The sequence below is a fragment of the Pteropus alecto genome, unplaced genomic scaffold, assembly GCF_000325575.1.
Source record: "Pteropus alecto unplaced genomic scaffold, ASM32557v1 scaffold79, whole genome shotgun sequence".
Classification (NCBI taxonomy): domain Eukaryota; kingdom Metazoa; phylum Chordata; class Mammalia; order Chiroptera; family Pteropodidae; genus Pteropus; species Pteropus alecto.
Genome location: NW_006494612.1, coordinates 9,887,131 through 9,892,305, shown reverse-complemented (window position 1 = coordinate 9,892,305; position 5,175 = coordinate 9,887,131). Strand labels below are relative to the sequence as shown.

Genomic DNA, 5,175 nt, shown 5'->3' with positions numbered 1-5,175 from the left:
TCTTCTCTTTCAATATTTCTTTTTAAAAATTTATTTTAAAAATACTTTTTATTTTTCTATTATAATTGATATACAATATTAATTAGTTTCCTGTGTACAAAATAGCGATTAGGCATTTATATAACTTAGAAAGCAATCACCCTGATAAATCTAGTAATTTATCAGTCACACACAAAATCCTTCTATAATTACATAACAAACTTCCTCATGACAAACATTACATTTTCTAGGATCCATTTCAAAGGGATATTTCCTTTTTCAGGGGGCACGCTAAATCTTTTCCTGAGATTTAAGAAGTGCTCTAATCTTACCAGTAGTTTATTTTATATTCTTCTGGATGCCATCCCCCCACTACAATACACTTTCCACAGATGTCTACCTTTATCTGGGTTATCAGTCAATACGGGTTAGGTTAAGCTCCTACAAGAAATAAGCCTTAAAATCTCTGAGAAATAACCTTTTTTTTTATTTGTTTATTTGTTTTAACAGCCCTTACAATCTGTTGAGAACTGAAACAATAAAGGTTATTTCTCAATTAAATTATATGCACCTGTCTGGTCAGTGATGCTCTGCTCCATGTTTTGTTCAGCCAGGGAAGCACACTAACGATCATTCCTCATCTGGAACATTGTCATCATTGTAGGGAAAAGAAATGCATTTAATTGAACACACTTCTTAAAGATTTTTACCTGGAAGAGATACGCATCAGTTCTAATATTTCATTGGTCAAAGCAAATCATATGGTCATGCTTATCTTCAGAGGGGAAGAAAAGTATAGTTCTGCCATGTGCTTGGAAGAGGAGAACTGGAAATATCCTTGAACAGCAATAATAAAAGCCACATATAGTCATTTTGATTAATATTATCATTTTTAAAGAATGATATTTTCTAACCCAGTTCTCAAATTCAGGGCTCAATCATTCAACAAATATCCATTTAAGTGTCAATTTTTTTCAATGCATTTTTCTAAGCTCTGTGGATAATATAAAGATGAAACAAGTATAGCTCTACAGACTCGTTGTAGTAGAGCACAATAGTCCTCTTATAGCACTTGGTACTTCTGCTTCATAGCTCTAAGCAAATGGTTATTAATTATTTCTGTAATAATTTGTGTAATGCTGTTCCCTCCTCTAGTTTATAAATTCTATATAGGATACAGGCTGTATATCTTTTCATGTGCATATTCTCAAGAGCAGGCACCATACCTGATTTTTAGTAGGTGATTTTCAATGGTTATATGTTAGATAAATTATACAAGAAGAAAACTCTTGTGGAAGTCAAAGAGGGAGACATTACTTCCAAACGTATACCTTATTTGATCTGTATCTCCTTTGGCACTGATAGTATTTATTTGGTTACATTTTTGATTGACAATAGTGTCCGTACACAGGAGAGACTAAGCTTGTTTCATTTATTTTTATATCCCCAAGCTCAAGCCTAGTGCCTGACACATGGTAGGAACTCAGTAAATATTTAACTCAGTGAAGCAAAGAAGATACGCCCTAAGAACTGCTGAAATGAATAATTTTAATAGACAGGCTACTATTTTATAATAGTAGCTAAAGTGTGCTTCCTTCAACTGACCCATTAATGACATGTTTTAATCTTCTAAAGCATGAATGTTACACAGTTGCTTCTGATACAATATCAGATGAATGTTTTTGTAATTGGACAAAATTCTGATGGTCTCTGACACTAACTGGGCAATGGAGTTTTAATAGATGGCCTCCAGTGGTTGGGGACAGACCCTCCGCTAGAGACCAAAGTGGAGAATGAAAAGAGGGAGGTTTGTTACATTCTATACATTTGAGGCTTGGTTTGTAGAATAAATCTGTAACATGATTTATCTGTATTCTTTTAGTTCAATATTCTGAAAATTCTATTAACTGAGGAGATGTAAAATGTGCATGGTCAACCATTCTAGAATGAATACTCCTTTCTGAAGATTAGCAAAGCACACAGGCTTTTTGTGCCAAAGTGAAACAAATGCATATATATCATTCTGTCTATAGGGGACAAGGTGTGACTTCTGGTTTAACTTCAACTGAAGAAAAGCAAACCACATACTAATAGGTTTTTATTATGTTGAACATATGTACTTCAATGATTCTCCAAAGAACATTAAGCCTCTGAGGCTTGGTTACATTTCCAAAATGATCAGCTTCATCTTTCAAGTTTCAGGACACCAATTATACCAATTACAAGTCTGTAAATTGCTGTGCCATACACAACTGTCCATATTATGTGGTTTAACAGGAGGTTTTCAATGTAAACTTGCTAAAACATCATTATTGTGAGCGTAGTTATTAAAATGCCAGGGTCATGAAAAAAAATTTAACCATCCTAAAGCGTCTTTTATTATTGTGAAAGTTTATTAAAAAATTTTATCTCAAGGTAACCGAAATATTTTTTAATCTTGGCTTTAAATAGTTGGAATTTATGAGGATAATAAGATTTGCTTTTTCTTTTAAATCAAGAAACAAATTTAAAGAAATGCTTAAAAACATGAGAATAATTAAACAATAACTATTAATGTGAACAGTAGAAGCCTGAATGTCGTTACTTTGAGATAGTCCAATATCAAAAGAATGTCAAGTATACTACTTATTTATCAAGCGATAGTAAAAGCCCAGATGGAAAGAAAATTCTTGAAGCTCTGCCCAATTACTTGGCATGGGCATTGGAAAATTCTAAATCTGGGAATTTTTTGTTTTGTTTCTATATAAAATCATGTATGTGTAATAAGAACTAGTGCATTTGTTGTTGTTGTTTATAATGACTAAAATTTTTACAACTGGTTTAACAGAAATAAACATATTACTGATCTCTTTTAATTGGAGAATGCTGATTGGACATAAGGCAATATTCTCTCCCCACCCATGAGTTAAGATTTTATTAAAACTACTGGAATTTTGCAAATGCTAAAAAAATACTAAAATTGCTAAAAAATAAATACCATTGGGTTTTATCGTATCATAAATGCAACATTATAAGAAAGAGAAGTTTGTGGTTCAGGTTATATAATTTGTGGACATTATATATAGAAAGATATAAAAGAAATTGCCTAGATGGGGAATTGGGAGCCTGGAGTCCTACCATAATTTGAACATAACCTGGTTCTGGGATCCCTAACCACATCCTTCTCTTCATTCCAATTCCTGAGTCTTCCCTCGACTATACCAACCAAAGATAGTACAGAACCCTCTTTTGACTGGACTTCTTGAAGAGGAGCAGCTGTGTGGTGGAGGGGAAGGACTCTCCTGGCAAGAATGCTGGGTATCAATATTAGCTCTTTGACCTGAAGCAAGTCACTTCTCATTTCTAGGCTGTTTCTTTCATTCTAAAATGAGGTTATTGGACCAGATGGTCTTTAAAATCTTTTCCAGGGTAAAAAATCAAAGAGAATGGAAATAACATTACTTTCCAAGGTAAGTGATTGTGAGTTGAGGGTATGCTGATGTTCCACTAGGAGAAGCAAGCTGTGACTTGAGTCACTAAACTCTTGCTAAAAAAACTGTGGTCCTCAGATTAATGGAATGGGCATCATCTGGGACATAGTTAAAATGCAGACTCCCAGGTCTCATCCCAGATTTATTGAATCAGAATCTACATTTTTACGTGATCCCCAGATGGTTTACATGTACATTAAGTTTGAGAAGCAACTGGGCTAGATCAAATTTGTAAATGTTATGCCCAACCAGCTCTGCTTTGTGTTGAAGGTGAGAAGAATGGAAAGTAGCCTCAAACTCTAGCGAGTTTCTATTGGCCATCTGCAGGTCTCCCAGCCTGAGTCTTTTCTTGTTTTATGTAAGAAATTAAGAAGAGTTGAGCCCTCTTTGTACCTGGATAAGACCTCCTGGAAATACTAAGTGAGGTTGGCCTTTAGTTCTTAAAGCACATCAGCTTTCCTGTTGACTCTGGATCTTTACCCTTGCTTTCCCTCTACCTGGACACTTTCTGTATTTCACTTGGGTAACTCATATTTTCTCTTCAAGTATAAGTTTAGGTGTCACTTCTTTTTTCTAATACTCTCTTTTCCTACATGCCTATCTGGGATAGATGTCTCCTATATGTTCCAACCTATCTCATCAACAGAGAAGTAGTGGCACACACATGCACTCACTCACATGAATGCATGCACATACATAAATTATTTTCTGATGAGGCCTATTGAGGCTGTCAATCTACATGGCTCATACAGAGCTTTCTTAGACTTCTCAGAGGCCCTTCCATACCGAAAGCAAGAGCAAAAAGGAGACTCTTCTGCCTTGTTCTTGTGACTAGGGTACACCTGCTTTGGAGCCAATAGGATTCTGGGAAAAGGGAGACCTATATAAAGTCTGAGATGCCAGAGTTTCTAACACTCTTAAAAGGTTAGAGGCACACTTTTAAAGTGCTTCCCAGCCATTAGGGCCCCTTCTTCTTGCCCTGGCATGGGGCGATTGCCCCCTGAAGAATAGAATCTAACCAATAACATATTGTGGCCAATATAATTAGTTGCAGTTAGATGAACCTATTGCAAGCACCCATCTGCTTTGGCATTCTATTGGATGTGAATGAAAGCATTTTGAGTTCTATAAAATTATTTTATCCTTTAAAATTTTATAATGCATTTTGGTATTCTGGAATTTTTTGACACCAAATCTTAATACAACATATAAGATTAAAATGTACTTTAATCTACTAGGGATGGGGTAGGTATAATTTTTATTTTACTTCACACAAACTTATAAATACATATTTTCAATTTATAATAATAGAAAGATATGCGAATGAAGAGATAAGGAGAAGTGGGGAGAAGGGAACAGCTGGGGAGGCTGACTAAGAAAGAATGGATGGGTCTATGGCCATGCCACCCTGAACAAGCCTGATCCTGTCTGATCTTGGAAGCTAAGCAGGGTCGGGCCTGGTTAGTACTTGGATGGGAGACCACCTAGGAAGACCAGGTGTTGTAGGTGTAAAAAATAAAAAATAAGGGATTGTAAGCTGACAAAGTTCTTACAATCTATGAAGTCAACCAAGAGTTGCCTCGCCTAAAATAAATAAATAAATAAATAAATACATAATAAAATTAAAAAATTAAAAATAAAAGAAATAATGGATGGGACAGTAGTCATATGGAGAGAAATTCTGAGGAAAAGCAGAGAGATATACAAAATGGATTTTTAAAGGATG

At 35.0% G+C, this 5,175-nt stretch overlaps 1 pseudogene; it reads left to right on the top strand.

Moving 5' to 3' along the window:
- Nucleotides 1-4,839: 4,839 nt before the first annotated feature.
- LOC112474433 lies at nt 4,840-4,958 on the top strand (annotated as a pseudogene).
- The last annotated feature ends 217 nt before the right edge of the window (nt 4,959-5,175 follow it).